At 42.7% G+C, this 13353-nt stretch overlaps 1 long non-coding RNA gene across 1 annotated transcript; it reads right to left on the bottom strand.

Moving 5' to 3' along the window:
- Nucleotides 1-539: 539 nt before the first annotated feature.
- LOC148152229 (uncharacterized) lies at nt 540-13079 on the bottom strand. Its single transcript, XR_015759551.1, has 3 exons — nt 12951-13079; nt 5445-5538; nt 540-4944 (listed from the first exon to the last, which is right to left on the bottom strand). It is a non-coding gene; the product is annotated as an uncharacterized LOC148152229 (long non-coding RNA).
- Nucleotides 13080-13353: the final 274 nt, after the last annotated feature.

The following is a 13353-nucleotide window of genomic DNA, read 5'->3' as shown; positions in this document are numbered from 1 at the left end:
GCTCCCCTTCCCTGGGAAAAATAGAACATAGAACATAGAAAAGCACAGAACAGGTCCTTCGGCCTACGATATTGTGCCGAGATTATTCCTAATAAAATAAAATAAAATAACCTACGCACCCCTCAATTCATTGCTATCCATGTGCATGTCTTGCAGTCGCTTAACTGTCCGAAATGACTTTGCTTCAACCACCACCACTGGGAACGCATTCCATGCATTCACAACTCTCTGCATAAAAACCTACCCGGCTCCTCCTTTATACCTTCCCCCTAATATCTTCAAACTATGATCTCCCGTGGCAGTCAATCCTGCCCTGGGGAAAACTCTCTGACTATCGACTCTATCCATGCCTCTCATTACCTTGTACACCTCGATCAGGCAATCGTCTGTGTGGATTTGATTACCTACAGTATGGAAACAGGCCCTTCAGCCCAACAAGTCCACACCAACCCTCTAAAGAGTAACCCACCCACACCCCTACCCTATATTTACCCCTGACTAATGTACCTAAATACTATGGGAAATTTAGCATGGCCAATTCACCTGACCTGCACATTTTTGGACTGTGGGAAGAAACCGGAGCACCCTGAGAAAACCCGCACAGACAAGGGGAGAATGTGCGGACTCCGCACAGACAGTCGCCTGAGGCAGGGATCGAACCAAGGTCCCTGGCACTATGAGGCAGCAGTGCTAACCACTGAGCCACCGTGCCATCCCATTCTAAGCATAAATGAAATGCACATGCATGAGTTTGCACATTTTCCCCGTGTCTGCGTGGGTTTCCTCCTGGTGCCCCGGTTTACTCCCACAATCCAAAGACTGTGCAGGTTAGGTGAATTGGCCATAGTGTTCAGGGATGTGTAGGTTAGATGCAATTATCAGGGGCAAAAATAGGAGAATTGGGGAGGGGAATGGGTCTAGGTGTGATACTCTTTGGAGGGTCAGTGTGGAATTGTTTGACCAAAGGGATTCCAAAAATACCTTGGCTATTCTCCCTATCCATGCCCCTCATGATTTTATAAACTTCTATAAGGTCAAACCTCAGTCTGGGAAATTCCAGGAAAACAGCCCCAGCCTATTCAGCCTCTCCTTGTAGCTCAAACTCTCCAACTCTGGCAACATACTTGATAATTTTTCAGAACCCTTTCCAGGTTTTGCAACCAGGTCTTTCCTGTAGCAGGAGAAGGTGCACAGAGGAAGAGAGATCAACATTAAATTTAAAATTTGAGAGGATTTTATTCAGAAGTCTGATAACAGCAGGGAGGAAGCTCTTCTTGAATCTATTGTTAGAGGGAATCCTGAGGGACAGGATGTACATGTATTTGGAAAGGCAAGCACTGATCAGGGATAGTCAACATGGCTTTGTGTGTGGGAAATCATGTCTCACAAACTTGATTGAGTTTTTTGAAGAAGTAACAAAGAGGATTGATGAGGGCAGAGCAGTGGACATGATCCATATGGACATTCAACAGTAAGGCATTCGACAAGGTTCCCCATGGAAGACCGATTCGCAAGGTTAGATGTCATGGAATACAGGGAGAACTAGCCATTTGGATACAGAACTGGCTCAAAGATAGAAGACAGAGGGTGGTGGTGGAGGGTTGTTTTTCAGTCTGGAGGCCTGTGACCAGAGGAGTGCCACTACTTTTCATCATTTATATAAAATGATTTAGATGTGAGCATAAGAGGTACAGTTAGCAAGTTTGCAGATGACACCAAAATTGGAGGTGTAGTGGACAGCGAAGAGGGTTACCTCAGATTTCGACAGGATCTTGACCAGATGGGCCAATGGGCTGAGAAGTGGCAGATGGAGTTTAATTTAGATAAATGTGAGGTTCTGCATTTTGGGAAAGCAAATCTTAGCAGGACTTATACACTTAATGGTAAGGTCCTAGGGAGTGTTGCTGAACAAAGAGACCTTGGAGAGCAGGTTCATAGCTCCTTGAAAGTGGAGTCGCAGGTAGATAAGATAGTGAAGAAGGTGTTTGGTATGCTTTCCTTTATTGGTCAGAGTATTGAATACAGGAGTTGAGAGGTCATGTTGCAGCTGTACAGGACATTGGTTAGGCCACTGTTGGAATACTGTGTGCAATTTTGGTCTCCTTACTATCGGAAAGATGTTGTTATACTTGAAAGAGTTCAGAAAAGATTTAAAAGGATGTTGCCAGGGTTGGAGGATTTGAGCTATAGGAAGAGGCTGAACAGGCTGGGGCTGTTTTCCCTGGAGCGTCGGAGGCTGAGGGGTGGCCTTATAGAGGTTTACAACATCATGAGGGGCATGGATAGGATAAATAGACAAAGCCTTTTCCTTGGGGTGGGGGAGTCTAGGTCTAAAAAGCATAGTTTTAGGGTGAGAGGGTAAAGATATAAAAGAGATCTAAGAGGTAACTTTTTCACGCAGAGGGTGGTATGTGTATGGAATGAGCTGCCAGAGGATGTGGTGGAGGATGGTACAATTGCAACATTTAAAAGACATTTGGATGGGTATATGAATAGGAAGGGTTTGGAGGGATATGGGCCGGGTGCTGGCAGGTGGGACTAGATTGGGTTGGGATATCTGGTTGGCATGGACAGGTTGGACCGAAGGGTCTGTTTCCGTGCTGTACATCTCTATGACTCTATGACTCTATTAGCAAGTGTAATCAAAGCTTTATATTTTCTGCCTGATTGAAAAGGGTGACAGAGAGTGTAACCGGGGTGGGAGGGGTCTTCCGAGCAGTGGGAATGTAGCTGGAGCCTATGGATGAAAGGCTGGTTTGTGTTTCAGCAGTCAGTTACTGAAGAACAGCTTCCTAATTAACAGACCACAGCTTGGTTGATTGTTTTCAAAACTGATCTATAATTCACAGTAAATGGTTGAACATTGACTACAGTTGCTGGAAGGTAATGAGGAATGCATTCCTGGTTCTGCTTCCTACGGGAAATCACTGAGCCTTTTTTTTTCTTTGCCTCAATGTCTGTTAGTAGAAATCCTACAATTCTCAGCTCGTGGAGACAATGAAGTCCAGCATTCCCAGCATGGTCTTACTTTAAAAATATATTTTATTTAAGTGATAATTTTGCATCTCTTTTAGCTGTTATTTGCCTTGTTTCCACCAGCACTTTCCTTTGAGTTTATCAAGCTCCTCTTATCTTACAGCTGTAACCTCTGAGGCGTTAATTTATCATCTTCATGTGCTGTTCCCACATTATCTATGGACCAGTCAGCCTAGTATTAAATAATTGATTACTACAGCCATTAGATAATGCACACATAGATTGTTCATCAGTCACATTGACACTTCTACGCTGTGGGTATTGTGGATTCCAAATGTTGTGTTGCTTTCCTGTTCTGAATGTGTAGACATGAGGAAAAAGGTTAAAGTGGTGGAATCATATTTTTAACATATTAAACAGTGATAAATTCGATTACACACAAGTCTCTGATGAGAGGTGTGGTCTAAAGATTGGGCTTTGCACACAAACATACTTCATGAAGTGCAGCAGAACATTGTGATTAAACTAGTTAAAGACTAACCTTTTGTTAATAATTGACCATTTGCAGATCAAGGCAAATGGAAGTTTTGGAATTAGGCAGTGGAACTGAAAGGAAAAAAAAATCAACTTCAGATAATCAATCATGATTATCACATCCAAAGTTGTTAAAGGATAACTGGGTCAGTGCAACACCAAAGGGAAACTCAGAAAAAGAATGTATTCCTGAGAGCAGACTGGACACTTTCCCCCTTACACTCACACCTCATTTCCCGAGAATGCTCGGAACCCTAGCACTCTGCTAACCCATTCTTGCTAGACATGAACTAGCGAAATATAAGTTGACTATAAACCAAGATAAACTGGGAGACGTTTACTTGGGAGTTGCAAAGAAAATGCAGCCAGATTCTCAACTTGCAGAAATTTCAAAAACAGTTTGCTTGCAAACAGACTTCTTATCCCTCCAGGATGCATTCCTATGCTTTTACAGGAGGCCGGATGGGGACATTGATTCCACAGGAGGGCTGCAGCACGAGGGACAATACTGAAAACTAGACAGTGCCAATCCCAACTCAATTTGGAAGCTGACCTAAAATTGGCTGCATCTGATCATCTTGTTGACTATTTCCAGTTCCAGGTAATATTACAGGTTTAGCAGGCCAAGTTTCGAGCAGACTGTCTGTGAGCGCTTCAAGAATGCAGTCCGAGACACTGAATGTCACAAGGCTTTAAATAGCAGTCTGCATTTTCCATTACTTTGAAATGACAGTGCAATAATCCCAAAAGGCCATTTGGTCCTGTCCTGTACTGAAGGCAATAATGGAGGATGATGAAGCTTTCATTTTCAATACCCCAATAAGATGCATATGGCCTCGTGAAAAACCCTGGAGATGAGCGATGAGTCTGTGTAGCTGTAGACAAGTAATTTCTATAGCAAACGTGGGTACTGCAGATGCTGGAGATTAGAGTCAAGATTAGAGTGGTGCTAGAAAAACATAGCAGGTCAGGCAGCATCCGAGGAGCAGGAAAATTGACATTTCGGATAAAAGCCCTTCATCAGATAATTTATTTGGCTCCATGAGGCAATCGCTGTCCCATTCGAAGCAGTTTATAGGGCCAGGGTGAGTCTATCTAATTCACAATATTACTGTCTGGAAAGCAGGTGCCACAATGTGAACTGGGCACATTCACACACCCTCCATTAACATACGGGGTGGGAACAGTATTGCAATGAATCCAACCGACCGATGTAGGGTATCCCAATCCTCCAGGAATCTCCAGTGAGAAAGAAACTGTGATGCAGCTTTAACACCCCGTGAGGAAAGTCATATCATACAGTCTTTTCATTCACTGAGAGCATTTTTGTTAACTGGTTATAAAAAGTATTGCAGATTGCCGTTCGACTGCCTGGAGGCGTGAGGTTATGTGATGAAATCTCCAGGGAATTACTCAACGACAACAACTCCCCACCTACAGCAGAAATACAACAACATGGGACTTACGTCATGTGAATGATTTCCAACATAATGGCGTTGTTGAAACTTGAAAAAAATAATTCCCCACTTTAATAAACGTTGATGACAAACACTTCAGATGGTGGACAGCAACGTCAACGTGTTGAACTCAGTTTCTGCATTTACCTTTGGCGGATCTGAGTTTTCAACCCTCTGAAGGTGAACTCTGTACCTCAAACCTGAAACAACATCAAGCGTGGTCCCCAATTTGGGCAAGATGCTATCACCATGGCTGATTTGCTTCCTTGATGTGTTGTGTAACTTTCCACAGAACTTTGGCTCTTAAACAAACAAGTATCTGTTATAAATAGAATGAGTCAGGATTCTGCGGAAAGGTACATGAAACAGAGCAATAAAAATGAAAGTGAGGTACCAAAGAGTAAACAAAACAAGCAGCATTACATCGCTTTAAAGATTAGACTAAATAAAAACATCATTCATACATTATAGACTTACCCTGTATAAGGAGCTGGGTTAAAAATATTTTCTTTTCATCAGGAACTCCTGATATATCTGTACTGGGACATTGGGCACTGGTATTCGGAAATTCCTGAATAAAGGCATAAATGTTAAGTTCAAGTTAAGAGAGGACAAAATGCTGGTTTATTTTGTCACATTTTCAAAGCAACAGATAGATTTAGTTTATGGAGATCCAATGTACCATCAATGTGTACAGAAAACTCATTTTGCTGTGCAGAATGTGCTGCATTGAAGAGTGGGCCAGATTTAGCTTGATCTTTCCTAAAACAAGAAATTTGCACTCCTCAAAATGCTTTTAATTCATTTCACACAATAACATTTCCACGAGGAATCTTAACACTTCAAAAACATTTAGTACATGATTTGCATATAGGTCTTTATAACTAGCTTCAGACCTGCACCTTGAATGTTTCTCAAAACTTGCTTCTATGAGCAAACTGACGTCTTCTAATCTCTCTAAGTGACTCAGTGTCAATTGTGGTTTGATAGTATCCTTGTCAACTGCCTTGGGACAGAAAGGGTTAATACTGAGAAATCCCATGAGCAGCTTTATGATGTGACTAGTTGGCTGAACAGGATCAGACCTAACATCTGATCCTCCTCAAAGTCTCTATTAGAATGGCTATCGTATTAATGTAAGCTGTTTACATGCAATAAACTACATTGGGTTAACTAAAGACACTGTTCTAGTTCAACCTTGAAGTGTTCTCCCATGACCACAAGAAAGCAAAGCAGTCCATGTAGTTTCCTACATTGAAAGAAGATAATAGCAGTAACCTGCACCATGAGCAGCAGCTCACACAGCTTTGCAAGATGCCTTATCTACCCAAAACAATGTATCTGTTAATTTATGGCAATACTCTGTATTGTCTTTTCTAGCACAGAGCCTATCTAATACACTTCTTTACACTGTTTCCTTACCAGGCTGAAAACTCTAACTTTCTTCAATTTTCCTTCATAACTTGGATCTTTGGTTATTAAGGAAGAAGATTTTCTTTGGCCCATTTCCAGCTATTATTTTACTAACATGCTCAGAGTTCACACCATAGGCCAAAGGCCTGAGGCCCACTTTCAAATGAGCTAAGATACAGTGAGTTGTCGCATTTTGTCTTAACTCCAAAACCAAAGCAAAATACTGTGGATGCTGGAAATAAGAAATTGAAAACAGAAATTTACAAATGCTACAAATACAAATATTTTCCTGCTTAATCCACTAACAGTCCTCTCCCAGGAACGCCTACCTTGAAGAAGGTCTGCTCTTTTCACCGACAGGATTTCTGTTTAACTCTTTCAACTTCATTTCTTTCGCTTTCCCTCTAGGTGTTTGATAAGGTATTTATCGAAACTGACTCTCACAGTCACAGCTCCTAGCACAGTCACTGCCTCTGGGTCCAACATTACTCCACCTGGAGTTCCAGCCTTCCTGCTTTGAACCTGCCCAAGATATCTCCGAGACACAAAACATTATTCTGACTGCTGTTCACACCACATCCTTGGATGCACACTACAATAATAAGTTGGTTGTCTTTGCCTGATGCAGACTCAATAGACAGAAGGATCTCTTTCAGGGCTGGACACCTCCAAGACTCTATGACAGGCACCACCACATGTACATAGTTGACCTCCCCCGCCATCGGAACCAACCCACCTTATCGCAAAGCTGAGTTCTAAAGAGAAGTTGAAACATTAACTCTGTTTCTCTACCCTGCCAGACCGGCAGAGTTTCTCCAGCACTTTGTTTCAGATTTCCAGCAGCTGCACTTTGCTTCTGTCTCAAAGTTGTCCCTGGTCCACAGTTTTATTTCATCGTCTGCCCCTTCTGGTGCTTCAGGTTAAAACATCTTCTGTTCATTTCAGTTATTAAGGAACCAGTTCCAAAGAAAAATCAATTCAGTTTCTGTCTCCATAGATACTGCCAGACCTACTAAGAATTTTCGGGACTTTACGTCTGAATTATTGAAGGCTTCTGAGTCAGGCTTTTCAAATAGCCTTTACTCGCAGCATTAGTTACAATCCTCTTATGTTGCTGTGATGAGCCAATAGAATATTAAAAAGGCCTGTTTGTAATGTTAATTATTGAAAGTTAAATGTGTCACCTTGAACAGGTTCTTCGATTCTTGATTGCATTCAATATTCAGACCACCAGGTGGCTCTGCAGCAACACGTGAACAAGGAGGATACAGTGTGAAGAGAAACGACTTTGGAATATTTATTATTCATTCTTCCTGACACTACTAATTTTGATCATACTTCAGTGGACAGACCACTAGCTGCACTCACCCCACCCACAGCAATAACTGCAATGAAGGTTATACGTGTCGCTGACGGCATCTCCTTTCCTTTGACCTTTGACCCACGTCATCCTGGTCCACTCTGGCTGACTAATGGGAGGATAGTGGGAGGGTGTGCTGACTATGTGTCATCTTCACTGAGATAGATTTTTGCAGGGCCTGAGGCCTGCTCTCCATTCCCCCCCACTGCTGAGATTCTGTACCATCTGAAGGAGACCCTGTCTCCCTGAAATTCCCATCCCATGAAAATGTTTTAGTTTCTAGGGGGAGAGGGGGTTAAGTAGATTCACTGCATTGCCATCCACTGAGGAGATTTTTGTGTCCTGGGGGAGATTGAAACTCCTCTTGTCGCTTTGCTGCCATAGCCTTGATGTAATTCTTTTGCTCCTCCCCGTTATACTTCGGTTCCAGTTCCATTTCTTCCTAATCACTTTACCATCTTCTTTGTCCCTTCCCTATCCCTGGTCACCTTTTCCAACTTTCCACCTTTCCCTTATCACCAACCCCCCTTCATTTTTCTCTCCCAGTCTAGGATCAGAGGATGTGATCTCAAAATGAGGCATCACACGTCTATAGAGTCATAGAATAATAGAGACATACAGTATGGAAACAGACCCTTCAGTCGAACTCACCCAGGCCAACCAGATATCTTAACTTAATCCAATTCCATTTGCCAGCATTTGACCACATTGCTCCAAACCCTTCTTATTCATATACCATCCAGATGCCTTTTAAATGTTTTAATTATACCAGCCTCTACCACCTCCTTTGACAGCTCATTCCATACATGCGCCACCTTCTGTTTGAAAAGGTTGTCCTTTTGGTCACTTTTAAATCTTTCACCTTTCGCCTTAAACCTATGCCCTCTAGTTTGGACTCCCCTACCCGAGGGAAAAGACCTTGTCTATTTACCCTATCCATACCCCTCATGATTTTATAGACCTCTATAAGGTCACCCCTCAGCCTCTGATGCTCCAGGGAAAACAGCCCCAGCCTGTTCAGCCTCTCCCTGTAGCTCAAACCCTCCAATCTTAGCAACATCCTTGTAAATCTTTTCTGAACCCTTTCAAGTTTAACAACATCTTTCTTATAGCAAGGAGACCAGAAATGCACACAGTATTCTAAAAGTGACCTAACCAATGTCCTGTACAGTCCCAACTCCTACACTCAATGCACTGACCAATGAAGGCAAGTGTACCAAATGTCTTCTTCACTATCTTGTCTACCTGTGACTTCACAAGGAAGAGATTCTTCTCTCACAGTGTAGTGAATTCTTTACTGCAGAGAGCTGTTGAGACTGGTTGTTAAATATGTTCAAGGCTGAGGGACAGATTTTTAAATTTGTAAGAGAATCGAGGGTTACAGGGAAAAGTAGATTTGTGGATTATCAGATCAGCCATGATGTCATTGACTGGCAGGTCAGACTTGATGGACTGACTCGCCTATTTCTGGTCCTACATCTTATGGTGCCCCCTCATCGTTTCACCTTGACACAGGCTCAACCGCTTTCCCCCTTGTCTTTCTACCCCTCTGCCTCAACCCCTCCATTTCATCCCTTGTTTGACCACCCCCGCACAATGTTTTTCCTCTCTCCCTTGTTCCTTACCTAACTTTAACCCAACTTTCCCTAACCTCAATGTGACCTCGATGATGCAGTTGGATTTCCCTCCCAATGGGAGTGATGTACAGGTAATGAAAGGATGTATTTATGAAGAATGGGCATTTGTTATCTTTTTGTCTGATAGTCTTAACAACCACTTTAAATCTTATGTTGTGTCATCACTCCTAATTATTTGCTCTTTTACTTTTGAATAAACTTGTTTGACAGTTTAAGTCTTGTTGCGTTTCAAAGTCAAGGAGGATTAGCTGAGGGTATGTAGTAAAACCAGTCAAACAAAATAGAGCAAGGTGGGTTTTGCTTTTTCACAATTTTTCTGATATAATTGAGCAAGTGAAAGAATTCTCCACTATGTAGCGAGTGAGGGTCCATCTGTAGGAATTGCTGAATACAAACAAACATCTAAGAGAAATAATTAAAACTCAAACAAAACCTCAGCAATCTTTTAAAATAATTCCTTATTTGTTTGTAGCATATCAAAGTCTATACCACATTTGGTACAAGCCTATCAAGTAAGATTCTCTTTAGGTTAACATAGAGGTTCAGTCGGCAGTTAGGAAGGAAAATACAATGTTAGCATTCATTTCAAGTGGGCTAGAATACAAGACCAGAGATGTACTGCTGAAGCTGTATAATGGTCTGGTTAGACTGCATTTGGAAATTTGTGACCAGTTTTGGGAGGATGTTCATAAGAATGATCCCAGGATGCAGGGCTTGTCAAATGAGGAGTGCCTGAGCACTCTGGGTCTGTACTCAATAGAACTTAGAAGAATGAGGGGGATCTGTTTGAAACTTACAGAATAATGAGAGGCTGGGTAGAGTGGAAATGGAGAAGATGTTTCCATTGTAGGATAGACTAAGACCTGAGGGCACAGCCTCAGAGCGATGGAACAACCCTTTAGAATTGAGATGAGGAGGAATTTCTTCAGCCAGACGGTGGCTAAGCTGTAGAACACATTTTTGCAGAAGGCTGTGGCGAACATTGAGTGTCTTTGAGACAGAGATAAATAGGTACTTGATTGGCAAGGGAACCAAGGGTAACTGGAGGGAGGCAGGGAGAATGGGGTTGAGAAACATATCTGCCATGATTATAGGAGAGCAGTCTTGATGGCTCCGATGTCATCTGGTTACATTGTCTTAATATAACTGGTCAAAGATGGCAGCAATATCTTGTGCCTTTCCCCAGTCTAAGGTAAAGCTATTCTGGTTATAAATTGGTCATCAAGATCACTTGATGACAGGGACAGCAATTATATAACAACAATTTGTTTGGACCTCGGCTTCCAGACCAAAAATTTGAAGAATGCATTTGTACCTGATTTGACTAACACTAGATAAGAGGAAATCAGGGAGCAAGTCTGACTTTAGGAGGACACAATCCACCATTCTTTAACATGCTGAGTCCCCAGCACATTGAGACAGCCTCCTGGAGATCACGTTAAACCATAAGACTCAGTTGCCACCAAAGTTGATAGGTTGTTAAGAAGCCATATGTTGACTTTAATTAGCAGCTCATTCCATACATGCGCCACCTTCTGTTTGAAAAGGTTGCCCTTTTAGTCACTTTTAAATCTTTCACCTTTCACCTTAAACCTATGCCCTCTAGTTTGGAGCGGGTGTAGAGGAGATTTACTAGGATGCTACCTGGACTGGAGAGCACGTCTTATGGAGAAAGGTGGAGGGAGCTAGGGCTTTTCACATCGGAGCAAAGAAGGATAGAGGTGTACAAAAAGATGAGAGGCATAAATAGAATGGATAGCCAGAGGCAGAAATGGCTATCACGAGGGGCATAATTTTAAGGTGATTGGAGAAAGGTTTAGGGGAGATGTCAAAGGTAGGTTCTTCACACAGAGAGTGGTGGGTGCATGGAATGCATTGCAAACAGTGGTAGTGGAGTCAGATACATTAGGGACATTTAAGCGACTCTTGGATAGGCATATGGATGACAGTAAAATGAAGGGTATGTACATTAGTGTGATCTCAGAGTAGGATATCAGGCTAGTACAACATTGAGGGCCAAAGGGCCTGTACTGTGCTGTACTATGTATAGGAGCAGAATTAGGCTATTTGGCCCATTCAGTTGCTCCGCCATGGCTGATGTGTTTCTCAACCCCAATCTCCTGCCCCGTAAACCTCGATCTCTTACCAATCAAGAACCTATCTATTTCTGTCTTGAAGCCACTCAATGACTTGGTCTCCACAGCCTTTTGCGGTAATGAATTCCACAGATCCTTCACCCCTGGCCGAAGAAATTCCGCCTCATCTGAATTCTAGAGGCTTGACCATTTACACAGAAGCTGTGCCCTTGGGTCCTAAAAAGTGGAGAGACTTCCACAAGACTCTCCTGCTTATGGAAATATGTTTCATGGGTTCCCTCTCCTAACCCGAGGGTGTTTGTTTTCCTGCCTGTGCACCGAAAATGACCAGGATTCACACTTTTAGTTGTTCTAATTTAGCAATGAAATGAAAGGTAGCATTGTTGGCATTATCTTGGCTGTAGTGTAATAACAATGGAGAAAATGAGATTAGATTAGATTCCCTACAGTATGAAAACAGGCCATTTGACCCAACAAGTCCACACTGACCCTCCGAAGGGTAACCCACACAGACCCATTCCCCTACCCTATATTTACCCCTGAGTTATGCACCGAACACTGTGGACAATTTAGCCGAGCCAATTTACCTAACCTGCACATCTTTGGATTGTGGGAGGAAAGCGGAGCACCTGGAGGAAACCCACGCAGACACGGGGAGAATGTGCAAAGTCCACACAGACAGTCACCAGAGGTGGGAATCGAACCTGGGACCCTGTCACTGTGAGGCAGCAGTGTGAACCACTGAGAAATGATATGTTTTGCTCAGACAGTGTGGTACTTTCTTAACTATTCACTTTTAATTTAAAAGTATTCACTGTTCAAGGTACTATGATGAAGAAATCATCAACAAATCTGGTTAAAAAGTTTGGGTGGTGTGGGGGAAATGAATTATGTTAAGAACTTGCTACAATGGAACAATGCGCCTGGTCCTTGTTTAAAAAAAAGCCTTTCTCCCCTTTATTGGGGAGGGTGCAGTTTTAATAGAAAAGGGCTGACAGGGGCTGGGGGCCTATGGAGGTAACCCTCTTTATGTTCACTTATCCCGTCAAAGGATCTTCAATCCTTTTAATGTGTGGAAATATGTCAAAATTCTTGAAGACTGAGCAGTTTTCATGGGTTTTTAATCTCATCCCAATTTCCTGCTGGGCGCCTGCAGATTCCTGGAGATAATCTCAACACCTCGGCTTGAACCCTCAGGCTTGTCATTTACCGGCAAATGCTAATCTGTTCTGCTGTAGCTTGCTAGAGCAAACACTATTAGAATAAATGTCAGCTTTGTCTCCCCTTGCACTGAATTACCTGTAGCATGTTGAGAAAACATAAGTGGCATTCTTGCTAAAAAAAAAAAGGAGGCTTGACAGAAATGTGGTTAAACTATTCGTCCTGAGCCCTGTGCGTGAAGGCGGTCTTAGAAAGGAGCTAAAAAAAATCTAATTTACAAACATTTCCGTGGGGACTAAATATACTACGAACTTACTGCCTGCAGTTTGTACTGGTTTAATCATTGAATCAGGCCGTGGGTTTGATGGGAAAGATCCTGATGCTGCTGTTGCCTGAAAGCTCACTGGAAACGTCAGCGAGAAACTTGCATTCTGTTGCCTTCAGCTTCACTTCCCATCGACGTGCGGCACCGCGGCAACCTCATTGAAGTGAAGGCACGGTGTTGGTTTTGACACGCAGGCTGACCACACCCACCTCCATTTCTCACCCACTCTCTCGATTCGTTTTGCCTGAATTATCAGGGCGTCTGCTACATGTCCAGCACCAGAGCACAGGGGTTTCCTTCAGCTATATCACAGAACAGTGCAGTAAGAGGGCATTTGGCTCATTGAGTCCACACTGACCCTCCGAAGAGCATACCAACCAGATCTAGAACGCAA

Source organism: Chiloscyllium plagiosum, unplaced genomic scaffold (assembly GCF_037043375.1).
Source record: "Chiloscyllium plagiosum isolate Xiang-an unplaced genomic scaffold, Cpla_swu_hap1 HiC_scaffold_1, whole genome shotgun sequence".
Taxonomy (NCBI): Eukaryota; Metazoa; Chordata; class Chondrichthyes; order Orectolobiformes; family Hemiscylliidae; genus Chiloscyllium; species Chiloscyllium plagiosum.
This window is presented reverse-complemented; position numbering and strand designations above follow the sequence as displayed.